A 13,745-nucleotide genomic window follows, 5' to 3' on the forward strand; every position below is an offset into this window, starting at 1 on the left:
TTCACTCGCTCCTAACACCACCTCAGATGTGCCTCCTCCTACCTGAAGCATCGAGCCGCCCATAGGTATAGTGGGTAGAGCACCAGACTTGCAAGCATGTGGTCCTGGGTTTGATCCCTGGCACCTGAGAACCATGGATTCGTTGTGCTGGCATCAAGCCCCAGTGACAATACTGGTGGCAATTAAAAAAAAAAAGAATAAAATAGAATTGCAGATTAAAGACAAAAGTACTTAGTGTTAAATGGCTGGTACAGAGAGATAGTGACTCTGTTTCTTCCTCTTTCTCATAAATTACTCAAAAAAATTTTTTTAAGTTTCCCACATATGCCCATTTCTGTCTCCCGGCCTCACTTCCATTTTTGCTGCCCTCATCTCTTCCCTTACAGTCACCATACCTCTCCTGTTTTCCCTGCTTCTACTTTATAATCCATTTTCCACAGGGTAGCCAGAGGCAGCTTCTTCAAATGTAAATCAAACCTTAGCATAACCTTGCAGTGGCTTTCCATAATCCTTAGTATAAAATCCAGTGTCCCTTCTCTGACTTGAAAATCCTATCCTCATGGACCTGTGCCCCTCACACCTCATCCCTCAAGCATTTTCCCCTCATCCCAAGCACATTTTTGGTTCCTTCAAGGCGTTGGGAGGGTGGGAGAACACACACCTGCAGCACTGCCCCACGGCTCATGAAGCTTCCCCCCTACTGGTGGGGACAGGGGATTGAACCTGGGTCCTCGTGTATGGTAAATTATGTGCTCTACCCAGCTGTGTCACTGCCTGATCCCTCCTCAGCACTCTCCTCCACAACTATCCATACACAGCCATGCATGAAGTCTCTTAGCACAGCCCAGTTCTTTGCATAACCCCTTATGTAGTCTTCATTTACTGATTTCTTCATCCAGGAGAATCTCATTGAGGAGACCATGGACCTTCTGCTGCTGTGTCTCTGATACAGAGCATATTGCAGAGAGTCCTTGTTCAAGAAATACTGCTGCTGTTGTGTGGTGTGTGTGTGTGTGTGTGTGTGTGTGTGTGTGTGTGTTATCACAGCATGGTGCACAGAACTTGCACAGAAGAGAGAGGCCTGAGGTTCGATCCCCATAATAGCCAGAGCAGAGTGGTACTCTGGTTTAAAGGAGGTGGGGGGGGGGTGGATTTCACTTGTTTGTAGAGTGAGTAAGCAAAGATAACAATTTTTTTTTAGTTTTTTTTTCCGGTAACAAGATGATATTTTAATTAAGCAACTGATAATCTCTTTAATAAGAAAGGGGTGGGGAGTGAGCACTTCTTGCTTGGGAAAAGAAATACTCTTCTTGGGGCCAGGTGGGTGGCACACCTGGTTAAGCACACACATTACGAAGCTCAAGGACCCAGGTTCAAGTGCCTGGTCCCCACCTGCAGTGGGAAAGCTTCACAAGTGGTGAAGCAGGGCTGCAGATGTCTCTATGTCACCTTCTGTCCCCTTTTCCTCTCAGTTTCCCTCTGTCCTATCAAATTAAGTAAAGTTTTTTTTTAAAAAAAAGATATATTTTTCTTTTAGTAGAAAGCAGAAATATTTCTGCATCGCCCTTTTTCTTTTCTTTTGCCATCTACACACTACTGTGTTTTTATATGGTTTCCCCCCCCCTTATAATATCTTTATTTGGAAGCAAATTTGTGTTGTGTTTGCTTTTGTTTTTCTAGTAAAGTACTAGAGATTTCCTTATAATCTGAGCATTCCCTGTAGCAAGAGACAGCTTGAATGCTAAAATAATGTATAATTAGATCTATTCATTATCTTGCTTCATGCTAAGTAGTTGCTAAGGGCTTGTCACTGCAGTAAAAGTCACTGGGATATTTAAGTTTATTTTATGAAATTATGTTTCAAGTTTTATATGGGGGGGGTTGAGAATGTAATAGTTTATTATGCAGAAATTATTCCTTTGCCCAAGAGTCTTGCAAATACATGTCCTAGATTTTATAGGGATCTTGCTTGTTACTGTTTGCTTCTCTCAAGTGCTTGGGGCTCAGTTTCCTGCTCTGCATTTGGAGAAAATATCATTAGTTATTAAAATGCAGTTATTTAAAAAAAAAACCCAAAGTGACTGGATTGGTTTTGTTATTTTTAATCCCTCCTGAATATCCATGTGAGAAACAGTAAAATACAAGTAGGAATATTTGATAAGAAGATGTTAGAATTTCATAGCTGATTGTTACTGCTAGCCAGGAGAGAGAGAGAGAGAGAGAGAGAGAGAGAGACTGTCTGTCCCAAGGAAGGAGATGGGGGAGGTGCCTTCTCCTTCTAACTTGTGATTTATTTCTCATCTTCAGGAGCCGGTTGCTTGGGGCTGTGGGTGGATGTGGGGATTGGCTGCAAATGGGGCATGAGAGGATTTTCAGAGGTGATGGAAATGTTCTAAAATTGAATGCAGGAAAATGGTTGCTTGCCTTATAAATTTACTAGAAGTCACTGAATTGTGCCCTTATCACATATGGGTTCTTTGACAGTAAATTCAGTTTCAATAAAGCTAAATAAAATCTGGTTTCATCTCTCCTGCCTTGAGTTCATAACTTCTCCAAGTTCACTTGACACTCAGTCTGACCCTTCCAGCACTGCTTCCACTCTCCCCTTCCACATGGTCCTAATTTAAGGAATTTTGCCTCCTCTAGAAACCTGTACTGCCCTTCAGATCTCAGCAGGTTCTTGAGTTTGGGCATCAATCAAAAATCTAACTGACAGATTCCAACACTGATTGGTCTGGGTGGCACTGGTAAGCCTTCACTTCAGCCTCCTGTAAAATCATTAGACTGGTGGTACCAGTCCTAGTAGAGCACACAGAGACCTGGGTTTAAGCCCCCAGTTCCTACCTTCAAAGAGAAAGCTTCATGAGTGGTGAAATAGTGCTATAGACCCTACTACCACTCCCTCTCCCTCCCATTCCCTCTCCTTCCCACTCCCACTCCCTCTCCCTCCCCCCCTCTCTCTCCTTTTCCCTCTCTCCCCCATCCCTATAGATTTCTGTCTGTCGGGAGTCGCGGTGGCGCAGTGGGTTAAGCGCACGTGGCGCAAAGCGCAGGGACCGGCGTAAGGATCCCGGTTCGAGCCCCCGGCTCCCCACCTGCAGGGGAGTCGCTTCACGGGCGGTGAAGCAGTTCTGCAGGTGTCTATCTTTCTCTCCCCTTTCTCTCTGGCTTCCCCTCCTCTCTCCATTTCTCTCTGTCCTATCCAACAACAAAGCAACGTCAACAATGGCAATAATAACCGCAACGAGGCTGCAACAACAAGGGCAACAAAAAGGGGGAAAAATGGCCTCCAGGAGCGGTGGATTCATGGTGCAGGCACCGAGCCCAGCAATAACCCTGGAGGAAAAAAAAAAAAGATTTGTCTGACTCTGTCCAATAAATAAATGAATAACAATTAAAAATAATAATTAAGAACAACTGGATGTCTGCATAGAGGTGTTGAATATTAATATGGGTGTGAATATGAAATGAACCCATCTATTGAAATGTCCTAAAATGTCAGCCTTTGCTCACCGCTGCTTGTTCTTGAAGGAAAAAGCTGAGGCTGAGTAGTGATGGAGGGGTGAGTGCTCAGGTACTGAATGGAAGCAGGGTGGATGGGAGCATGTCACTGAACTACCTTTATTGACTTGGTGTAGGGCTTCACACCTGTGCAATTCCTCTGTCCCTGGTGAACTTTCTCACGCTCCCCTCCTGTCCCCCCCCCCCCATCTCTATAAACAGGACGCCACACACACTATGTCACTGTTCATGAAGCTTCCCCTGGTGTCACACATGGTGATCCCAAGTGGTGCCTGGGGTTTGAATCTGAGTCCTTGTGATGGGTAAAGTACGTGCTCTACTGTATGAGCTATCTATCACCCAGTCCCCCTAAAGACATTTAGTGCCTGTGAGATGCACTTATTCATTCATCCATCCCTTCACGGACTTAGGGAATTCTGGGGGTTATTTAGAAAGAACGTCTTTCACAATGGTCCTCTCTCTGCTCTGCTGCCCCCACATCTCCCAAACACGGGACCTGCCTTACCCACTTTGTTTTCTTTTACCAAAGGACCTGTCCCTCTATTGCACCACGAATCCACTGCTCCTGGAGGCCATTCTTCCTATTTTGTTACCCTCGTTGTTGTTAATGTTATTGTTGCCAGTGATGTTGTTGTTGGATAGGACAGAGAGAAATCTAGAGAAGAAGGGGAGACAGAGAGGGGGAGAGAAAGATAGACACCTGCAGACCTGCTTCACCGCTTGTGAGGCAACACCCCTGCAGGTGGGGAGCCTGGGCTCAAACCGGGATCCTTATGCTGGTCCTTGCGCTTTGCGCCATGTGCGCTTAACCCACTGTACTACCACCCAACCCCCGCACTTGAACAATGACTTGGAGCAATATTTCATATGTTTGTTGGCATTTTGGATCTCTTCTGTGGTGATTCTGTTCATATCCTCTCCCCATATTTGAATGGGGTCACTGAATAGGATTCTTGTCTCTCCCACTTACTCTGTCTCTCATAAAGATAAATACATCAGAGAAAAAAGATAGGTTTAATTTTTTGCATATTCATTCTTCTCAGGGTAGCATTTGGGGACTTGGAACCTTTAATCTGCTTTTGTAGCTAGGGAAAGGGTAAGCAAGCAAGTTAAAGTGATAAGAGATAAATGATTTTTTTTTAAAGGACAGGCCTTCTGATTAAGATCAAAGGATCTTGTAATTATAAGATAACCTCAGTTTTAAACCAGATTGCCGATAGAGAGGGAAATCAGGTGAAGGAACAACTATGTGTTAGTAAGGAATTTTTTAAAAGGTGAATTTGGATGGGGTGGTACTATATTAATGTGTTGAAATTAATAAAATAAAACCCCTTTTTTTTAACCAGAGTACTGCTCATTTCTGGCTTATGGTGGTACAGGGGATTGAGCCTGGGATTCAGAGCCTCAGGCATGGGAGTCTCTTTGCATTACCATTATGCTATCTACCCTGCCCCCCCCATTTCCTTTCTCTTCTTTTATTTTTTCTTCCTCCAGGGTAGTGTGTTGGCACTCTGAATCCACTGCTCCTAAAGGCCATATTGTTTCTCCATTTTCTATTGGATAGGACAGAGAGAAATTGAGAGCAGGAAAGAGAAAGATAGTGAACCTGCAGAGCTGCTTCACTGCTTGTGAGGCGCCCCCCCTCTTGCAGCTGGGGGGCTGGGGTCAAACTGGGATCCTTGCTCAGGTCCTGGCGTTTCATACTACGTGTGTTTAACCTTGTGTGTTACCACCCAGCCCCAGCCCCCATTTTTTAATGTACCTGTCATTCAAAGTTGATGCTTTCATTTCACTGCTTCACATATGGCCCCATGCCCCTCATTATCCAAGGCACAAAAGGTTTTCAGTTTAATTTTGTTTATTTTATTTGATAGGATTGTAGGGAGAGAGAGTGACACCTGCAGCACTGCTTCACCACTTCTGAAGGCCCCTCCCTGCAGGTGGGGACTGAGACTTGAATATGGGTCCTTGACACATGTGCTCCACAGGGTATGTGACCAGCTGACCCTGGCACATGACTTTTTTTTTTTAAATAAAATACATTTTTATTTGTTTATTATTGGATAGAGACAGAAATTGAGAGAGGAAGGAGAGATAAAGAGAGATGGAGACAGACACCTGCAGCCCTGCTTCACCAAAAAAGCTTGTGAAGCTTTCCTCCTGCAGGTGGAGACCAGGGGCTTGAACCTGGGTCTTTGTGCACTGTAATGTGTATGCTTAACCAGGTTCACCACTGCCTGGCCCCTCTGGCATAAGATGTTTTGTACCATCAGCTTCCAGATTTCCATCCCAGAATAGCTTCTTTTCTGTCTCCTCTTTCTCCCAGTGTTGACAGTCTACACTTCCTGCCTTTCTCTCCATCTGTTCTCCAGCTCCCCCACCCCAATCCCATCTCAGGCCCTCTGTCCTTAGCCTCCAACCTGGCTCCTGTGTCCTGTCAGTTCTGGATCCTCAGTGTTCATCCAGACATTTCAGAAAGCACAGACCCCACAAGGACATTCCATAGTTCCCCTCCTGAGGGACTGGAAGAGAGCTCACCTGGTCACATGTACTCATGCCAGACCGTCATGCCCACGGCCCACATGCCCAGGGCCCAGGCTTGAGCCCCAGCACTGGGGAAAGCTCTGATGCTATAATGTCTCCACCTCTCCTCTCCCCTCTCCTTCCCCTCCCCTCCCCTCTCCTCTCCTCTCCCTCCTCTCCCTTCCCCCTCCCCTTCCCCTTCCCCTCTCTCTAGCTGAGAAAAAAGAAGACTTGCTAAATTCTCCTCATGCTATGCTGGTCACCTGCACCCCTGCTGCAGTGTCTCTGAGCTCTTTTTGAGACAGAGTCCTCATTGCCATTTCCACTGTGCATTTCCTTGCAGGATTCCCTCACAGAAAATGTAAATCAGCAGCAGATTTCTTTTCAAGAAAGAACCCTTCCCTTTCTCATCCAGTTAGAGGACGTTCCATTTACTCTTGGTATGGGAACCCTCACTCTGACACATGAAGCACACAGAACTTACCAGTCAGGAATACACAAAACACAGATGCGTGCACCCTATGTGACATGTTAAATGAGTCTGGTTAGCTGCTTTCTGTGCTTCTTCTTTGTCTTGGACTTTTTTTTCTTCAGAGAGGGGATGCTGTACAGACCTAGGCATGTTGTTTTGGTAAATGACACAAGAAAATGACATGCTGGTAGTCTTGGACTTCGTCTTTTCCTTCCTAAAATGATAATTAAACAGGGTTCCATAAATGTCTGTGGCTTTAAAAAAAAAATTCTGCAACATTAAATTTTTTGTAAGTTCCCCCTGGCTCTTTCTGACCCTTTCATTATCTATGAAAGGCTTTATCTTCACTGCTACCATGGAGTTTGTCTATTTCTTGTGCTTTCATATTTTCTCAAGCTTCCATCCACATTAAGTGGGCAGTGGGGGGGGCGGCTAAGATTACTATCTACATAGTAGGACCTTCCTATTTGTAATAGGGAGGTGATAAAAATAATCAGGAGGGTTGGGAAATTAGCATGTGGTTCCATTTAAAAGGAGGGCCACCTCCATTCTATCAGTGGTTTACTGTTTCAAGCTTGGGAGTGTGTTGGAGGTATGAATACTTCCTTTTTTTTTTTTTTTAAACTGGGAAGTGGGAAGTGGCTATGCTAGAGGCATCTGACTTTTTTTTTAATTCTAAATTACATACATACTGTGTTAGGTTTTTGTTTGTGAAAGATTGAAAATAGTCCTCACAAGCAGAGGATGTCTTAATGTATTCTCATCATGCAAAACAATATAACCTTGCCAGAATCTCAACTCAGCAACCTAGAGAAATTAGTCATTTACTAGCATGAACATGCTTTGAGGAGTGTTTTTTTTTTTCCTTCTTAAAATTCAAAAAATAAATATGTAAGTCCTCTTCTTCGTCTTATCAACATCTGGGTGCAGTCTGCTAGTAGAAAAGCCTGTCTTCTATTGTGTAATATATAATCTGTAGATGAAGAAAATACTGTTGCTATAGTACATTTCAGTTTGCTAAGTTTCCTTATTTTTTAATTCTCCCTTTCCAATTTAATTTTTTAATTACTTTTATTTATTTGTTGAATAGAGATGACCAGAAATCAAGAGGGATGGGAGTGATAGAGTGGGAGAGAGACACTTGCAACACTGCTTCACCACTTGCAAAGCTTTCTTTCCCCCTGCAGGGGGGGACCAGGGACTCAAACTTGGGTCCTTGTGCACTGTAACAGGTGTGCTCAACCAGGTACGCCACCACTCAGCCCCTCAGTTTACTAAATTTTCTAAAGGAGGAATTAAATACTACTAGTTTTAGTTGTTTAATTTGCTGTTTTGTTTAATATATATATATATATATATATATATATATATGTTTGTTTATTGGAAAGGGGAGAGAACCAGGCCATTATCAACATGCATTGCCAGGGACTGAACTCAGGAGGGTCCAATGCTTTATTCACTGCTTTAGGTTGTTTTATTTGATTAGTAGGCAAGGGGACATGGTAAGGGCTTAACAGTGAAATAGGAATTTGCTTAATGTATCAGTAATGAGATTTACTTTGGAAATCACATCCTGGATGGATGCTTTGAAATTTCTAGCTTCTTCGCAGCATTTTAGGATGCTAATGCTTATATAGTTAAAAATACATATCCAAACCTAATAACTTTCTTGAATAAAAGTGTAAGTAAAATCACTCCCAGCCACACCATGTGAAAGGAACCCCAGGAATCATAAAGTTAGAAACAGATCAACTCCTTGGTGGTTCTGTTAAGTTTATTACAGCTAATGATCTTCGATTGAGTTTGCAGCTCTCTTCGCTTCTTTGGAAGTAGGCCATCACAGCTGAGCTGAAACACCCAAGTTATTTAAATTAGACACTGAGCATGCTCATATCAAGAGTAAGTACTTTTGGAGGCTGCTGTGTGGTTCAGTTTTCTTCTTGTGGAGAGAGCAGGGAAGTGATCACCGTGACCTCTTTTGTCCTCCTGTAATTCATCTTTGGAGACCAGGAGCCTGAAACAAAGAGAAGAATGCTGGGCTTATTTTGTCTTAGCAAAAGGCTATTTGGTGAGTGAGTTAACTGTGTCATACCATTTTGTTCTGATCTGTGAGTTACCCCTAGCAGGGCTGTGTTTTGACTTGCTTCTGTCTCTGGTGCTTCCACTTAGCTGAAGCTTCATGCAGCAAGGAACTTAGCTGAGATGGAGAGATAATTGTTTCTGCCTGCTGAATCTCACTCTTCTGAAATTTTCTTTGTACATCTCTAAAGTGACAAGTTCACAAATTGCTGAGATGGTAGACCTTCTCCACATATCTCATTTGCCTCACTGTTGCTGAATAATGCCGGCAGAATTGTGTGCTGGGGCAGTTTTGGGTTTGTCTGTTTAGGAAGGTTAACATTTTTCTGTTTTGGTGTTGTAATGAAACTGTAAATTCTGCTTCTACTTTTCCTTTTGTATCTAATAAGGTATAAATTTAGTAGAAGCATAAGGATTCTCTAAAGAATGTGAGAGGGTGTTGCAAAATAGACATTCATGTTAAATAGGTGTTGAAGAGATAAGTTGGTTTTGCAATCAAGCTGGTCATTTAAAAATACTCTTAAGATAAAATGAGGTGGGTAGCACTTTTGTAAAACATATTTTGCTATACTTACTCTGTATTCTTATTTAGAATCTGCTTCATTTTTAGGTACTAAGTTAGCTCCAGAAATGCTGTGCCTTTTTTGGTTCTTCCTTTGATCTCATATTATGGCGATTGCTAAAATTATCCTATTTAAATGTTTGGGATTGCTTTTATTATCAAAGTGTTTTACCTGAAAGCTAAAGAGGGGGAAGGTGTTCTATGTGTCTTTTTCCATAGTATGTTCTTATCATGCCGGGTAACATTGAAAATCTGTATTATTTTTTGCCTTATGAAGATGACTTTGATTACATATTTATAATAGATAAACTTGGCAACCAGCTCTTCAGGGTATTCTCCTGGCATTTGAAATTGCATACTATGCTGGAGATAGCTTTTTTTTTTTTTTTAATTTGAAGAGAAGCATAAAATCACCCTAGCATTTATTTCCATCAGGAGGTGGCGGTCATGTTTTTAGTAAAGGTAACTGCAAATTGTGGAATTTAAGGTAGCTTAAAGAGTTCTAGAAAAATGAAGGGGGGGGGGGAGAAGAAAGGGGAAGTGAATCCTGAAAGCCTAGTGTCTTCAAATGTCAGTCAATTACGTGATACTTTCCTGAAATATCTTTGTTTTGTGAACTGCGCCCACAATGCCATTTTCCAGGACTGGCACATGTGAAGGGATGGGGGGGGGGCGTACATTTGAGTTTTTATATTCATGAAAAGGAAGGCTTACCAGTTAAAGATGAGGGTTTAGGTGACAACACTCAAATCTGTTGCCACCACTAACTTGTGTGACCTTGGGAAGCATGCATGCCCTGTTAGTTTCCACATATTTTTAGTATAATACTTGACCATGGTAATAGGTTCATTTAAGGTTTATAAAGCTGTAAGATTTCTTGGAATGATTGCAAAAATTTGTGAAGGGTAGAAGTCATTCACAGACAGCTTCTCAGGGGCTCAAAAAACACATATTGCTCATACTGAATCCTATCAACAATTTTCTTTTTTCAGTAAAAAAATAACCCAGGGGGTTGTGCAGTGGCATATTCGGTTGAGCACACATTACCATGCACAGGGTTCAACCTTCATTCCCCACTTGCAGAGGAGAAGAAGCTTCACAAGTGGTGAAACAGGGCTGCAGGTTTCTTTTTCTCTTCTCTATCTTCCCATCCCCTCTCAATTTCTCTCTGACCTGTCAAATTGGGGGTGGAGAGAGTTGTAAAAATGGCCCCCCAGTATTGGCGGATACATTGTGCAGGCATCAAGCCTCAGCAGTAACCCTGGTGGCAATAAGAAAAATAATCTTTAAAAATAATAATAATAATAATTTAGCTGGGGAGTTAGCTCAGTGAAGACGGAAATTGCTAGCCTTCGGGCCTCATGTTCAGTACCTGGCCAGACCTCACTCTCTCTTACCCACTCACCCTACCCCCCCCAAATTGAATAATTATTTTTTTATTTATTGTTTATTGCATAGAGACTTAGAGAAATGAAGAGGTATGGGGAAGATAGGGAGAGACTCCTGCAGTCTGCTCTACCACTCAAGAAGCTTTCCCCCTGCAGGTGGAGAACCAGAGACTTGAACCTGGGTCCTTATGCATGCTAACATGTGCACTCAACCAGGTGCACCACCGCCCAGCCCCTGATTTTTTTTTTTTTCTTTGCCCCAGGGTTGTCGCTAGGGCTTGGTGCCTGCACTACAGATCCACGGCTCCTGGAGGCTATTTGTTGTTATTATTAGTATTGTTCTTGCTGTCGTTGTTGGATAGGACAGAAAGAAACTGAGGGGAAGACAGAGAAGGAGAAAGACAGATACCTGCAGATCTGCTAGACCTGTTTCACTGCCTGTGAAGTGGACACCCCCCCACCCCCCGCAGATGGGGAGCCAGGGGCTCAAACCAGGATCCTTAACACCAGTCCTTGAGCTTCATGCCATGTGTGCTTAGCCTGCTGCTCTACCACCTGGCCCCCCTTTATAAGTATTTAAAAAAAAAAAAACATTTCAAAGGTATAAAATGGATAAGCCCTCTGCAGTATTTGAAATTAATTTGCCAGAAATATGAATTCTCTAATTTATGTAAAAAAAATTATAGACTTTACAGTTTTCCCAATATTACTGTAGACTATGGATAATAGTGGTAGAATTTTCACAGAAGATGGTAAGTAGAATATCTGTTGAGGAAACATTGAGATATTGGGGGGGGAAAGAAGAGGAATATAAAGAGGAAAATTACTGGTGGTATGATGTATTTGTCAGATTTATAAAGATTAAGCATGTACTTGCTGCATATTTGTTCATCTACAAATCATGAAGTTGGCCTCCTTACTTCATTTACTACTATCTGTTGATCAAGGAGCATTTCCTCCATGACAAAATGAAGGTCAATCATGTTTAAAGATCACACATCAACAACAGCAACAACAACAAAAAACCAAGGGCAACAAAAGGGAAAATTAAAAAAAAAAAAAAAAAAAAAAAAAGATCACACATGGCCTCACTTGAAGATGAGGCATGCAGTCATGCAGGTAAAAAGTGTGGTGGGCCATTAAGACATGATAGGCAGTGCCAGGGGTGAACCAAGAACCTTGTGCTTGTACAGTGTCACCAGTCACCGCGCTGGCTGTTAAACAGGGAGAGCATAAATACAGTTCCACCATCCAGGGAAGTCCTGTTGGTGTGCTGTTCATGTCAGGGCATTTTTATAACAAAACGGTCTGGCCTTTAGGAGCTTGCTCAGAAATTGGTTCTGGGACTTAATTTCCTAAGGAACAAGATTGACTTTGGAAAGGACCATCCAATGCATGATACTGGGCATTTAACAACTTTTTTTAAAATATATTTTTTCTCTTTGTTTTATTGTTGTAGTCATTGTTGCTGTTGCTATTGATGTCGTCATTGTTGGATAGGACAGAGAGAAATGGAGAGAGGAGGGAAAGACATAGAGGGGGAGAGAAAGATAGACACCTGCAGACCTTCTTCACCGCCTGTCAAGTGACCCCCCTGCAGGAGGGAAGCCTGTGACCTAACAGTGACTTAAGCTGAAATTACATTTCCTTTTGCCCCCCAGGGTTTTCAGTGGGACTTTTGGTGCCTGCACTTACACCACTTCAAAACTACAAACTAAGAATCCTGTCTCTAGAATTCATCTTGATATTTCTACATAGAATCCTGACTTCACACGTCCAGATCCTTGCCAACACCTACCACTAAAAATCCTTTAACAAGAGCTAAGGAGATAGCTCACAGAATTAGAGCTCGAGACTTGCATGCCTGGGGCCCAGAGGTCCCAAATTCTGTCCTCATGCCCCCCCACCCAGCCCCCCATAAATCAACGCTGAGCAGTTCTCTGAACTGTCTCACATAAATATTGGGTTGTCAGAAAGTCACGATGTATTTGTCTATTGTTTTTCTATGCAAAAATGTTTCATGAGTTTTTTAAAAATAATAATAAAACAAACAACAACAACAAAAAACCTTAGCTCTTAAAAGGAAATCCTTGGAGCCAGGTGGTGGTGTACCTTGTTGAGCACACACAGTACAGTGTGCAGGGACTCAGATTCAAACCCCTGGTTCCCACCTGCAGGGGAAAGCTTCATGAGTGGTGAAGCAGTGCTGCAGGTGTCTCTGTGTCTTTCTCCCTCTCTCTTCCCTCACAATTTCTCTGTCTCTACCCAAATAATTAAGTAAATAAATTAAATATTTTTAAAAATAATTTAAGAAGATGAATTTAAAAAGATGATCTGGGGCCCATAGTTAGCACAGGAGCCAGTGTAACCTCTGCATCCCTGTAGGTCTGAGCTCGCATTCTGTGGTCACGGCTAGGAACATTCCAAGCTGTGCCAATTTAAGGATCCATCATCGCCGGGTGATAGGCAGAGTATGCTATCCAACCTCCCTTCGGAGAATGGAACATTCCCTACCATTATTGATTCACATTGAGGGCCAAGTCTGATAGGGGCCTACAGAGGAGTCCATTGTGTTGTTCCTGATGGAGATGACCAGTGACTGGTGAGAGGGATAGATCAGTGGATTCTTAATGCAGGCACCAAGCCCCAACAATAACCCTGGAGGCAAAAAAAAGAAAAGGGAAAAAAAATTAAAAAGTAAAAAAAAAAAATTCTAAATAAAAATGTTAACTTTTTATTTATTTTACTTGATACAACAGAGAGAAATTGAGAAGGGAGGGAGAAAGAGAAAGACAACTCCAGCATTATGCCACCACTTGTAAAACTTCCCCCCAACTGGTGGGGACCGAGGGCTCAAACCTGGGACCTTCGCATGGTAATAGGTGATTTAACCAAGCGCGTCACCACCTAGCCTTAAAATTCTATAAATGTTTGGAAAATGGGGGCTTGGGAGCAGATGCCTTATGTTACATGAAGCCCTGGCTGAGCTTTTATCACCACAGGGGAGCACTGTGGACAGTTCCAGGGAGCATCACAGGGGAGGAAGTACTGTGGTTTCTCTAGCTTTGTTCTCTCAGTCAGAAGAAACAGGAAATTGCCAAGGAGACTACTTAGGTGCAGCCTTAAACTCTGCATTGAAAAAGCATGGGAAGTTGTGTGAAACACACACTCGCACATTCATCTAATGTAACATGGATGC

General features: G+C 42.6%; 1 protein-coding gene and 1 long non-coding RNA gene across 27 annotated transcripts in view; one reads left to right on the forward strand and one right to left on the reverse strand.

Annotated features, from left to right (window-relative positions):
* PLEKHA5 (pleckstrin homology domain containing A5) overlaps positions 1–13,745 on the forward strand; it is a 297,283-nt gene that overhangs the window by 113,174 nt on the left and 170,364 nt on the right. Inside the window, exon 1 of one of the 26 annotated variants that reach the window (XM_060194457.1) lies at positions 8,447–8,585. The exons of the other annotated variants lie outside the window; for them this stretch is intronic. The gene's annotated coding sequence lies outside the window, so the exon portion shown is untranslated. Of the gene's footprint in view, positions 1–8,446; positions 8,586–13,745 lie in introns of those variants that run through there. 26 annotated transcript variants of the gene reach the window in all.
* Positions 8,271–13,745, reverse strand: part of LOC132539420 (uncharacterized) — a 30,309-nt gene continuing 24,834 nt past the window's right edge. The window contains exon 2 of the long non-coding RNA XR_009550703.1: positions 8,271–8,531. This is a non-coding gene — a long non-coding RNA (uncharacterized LOC132539420). The remainder of the gene's footprint in view (positions 8,532–13,745) is intronic.

The sequence above is a fragment of the Erinaceus europaeus genome, chromosome 7 (genome assembly GCF_950295315.1).
Source record: "Erinaceus europaeus chromosome 7, mEriEur2.1, whole genome shotgun sequence".
In the NCBI taxonomy this organism is placed as follows: Eukaryota; Metazoa; Chordata; class Mammalia; order Eulipotyphla; family Erinaceidae; genus Erinaceus; species Erinaceus europaeus.